Raw genomic sequence first — 1,278 nt, 5'->3', positions numbered from 1 at the left:
GTTTTTTTTACTTGTACTCTCAGCTTTGGTCTTTGATCATTTGTAGAAGTCTGCCAAAATATACATTTTTTTATCTACTGTTGGAATTTTTTATTTATCCTCCATAGTTATTCTATCATTCAGAGCAGTATAGTTTTTGATAAAAAGAGATTGGATTTTCTAATTTTCCTGGGGAGGCGTGTCCTCCTCCAGTGCCTGGGCCATGTTCGACCTGGGAGCCCGTGAGAGGCCCCTCAAGAAGTTTCCTGGTGATGACGGGTTGCCATGTTTATCTCTTCTCACTCTCCACTCATTTTCCAGTTTTGGCCTTTGCTGCATCTTCTGTATAAGCCATAAGGTTGGGGCCTTCTGTTTGATGATTCCCAGAATAAGCATTATTTCAAGACTGCCCTGTCTACAGTCCCTTTTCAGATGGCCTATTCTCCCACAATTAAAACATTTGGTATTTTGATCTCTCTTCATACCTTTGGAAATTGCTTCTCCTACCCAAGCCTCAGTGTGATAGTCAAACATCTCAACATTGGCTGTCTGTAGGATCCATTTGTCCATTTTTGCCGACCTGACCTTTAAGAGTTCAAGTATCTTTTTGTGTTCTACGTTAGAATTTTCAAAAGCAAGAGACTCAGTGAATACTCGTCTAGCTTCTGGATTTGCTACCAATATTAGTACAGTTTTAGTTAGTCGCAAAAAGTTATCACATGGTTCTCTTGGGCCTTGTATTGCCTTACTATATGATTTAGTTCTTTTTCTTAGTTCTTGAACCTTGTCCCAAGCATTCAAGGCTGCTGCATGACATAGGGACAATGTTTTCATTGTATGTAGCCTGACTATCTAGATCACTGTAAGGGCTCTCACCAAGAATTTGATCGTGGGAGGTCTCAAAACCTCTGACTCTACCTTGACATTCAAGAGCCTTAACCTCTTCTCTCCAAAAACTCTTCCTATGAAGCTGTGGACCATGGTCTAGTGAGGCTGAGACCAGTTAAAGACAATTATGTGCAGTAACCTTATTTCTTGAAGCCCATGGTTTTACCAACTCCCTCACATATGGCGAATGCATGCCATAAGATACTACTGCTTGCTTAATATCTTTTAGGCCTTTCATATGTATAGGCTCTCATTTACATTCTGTGTATCCATTTGTGTATTGAGTATTTGCTGTCTAACAGGATAAGTAGCTAAAACTCTTGGTAAATCATCTCTGACTCTGAGAGGTACTAGTGATGCTAAATCCCTTGTCTGTACCTCCTCTCCTTGCTTATCTGTATTAATATGAGC

The sequence above is a fragment of the Microtus ochrogaster genome, linkage group LG1 (genome assembly GCF_000317375.1).
Source record: "Microtus ochrogaster isolate Prairie Vole_2 linkage group LG1, MicOch1.0, whole genome shotgun sequence".
Lineage (NCBI taxonomy): Eukaryota > Metazoa > Chordata > Mammalia > Rodentia > Cricetidae > Microtus > Microtus ochrogaster.
The sequence above is the reverse complement of the archived record's forward strand: the minus strand, read 5'-3'. Positions refer to the sequence as shown.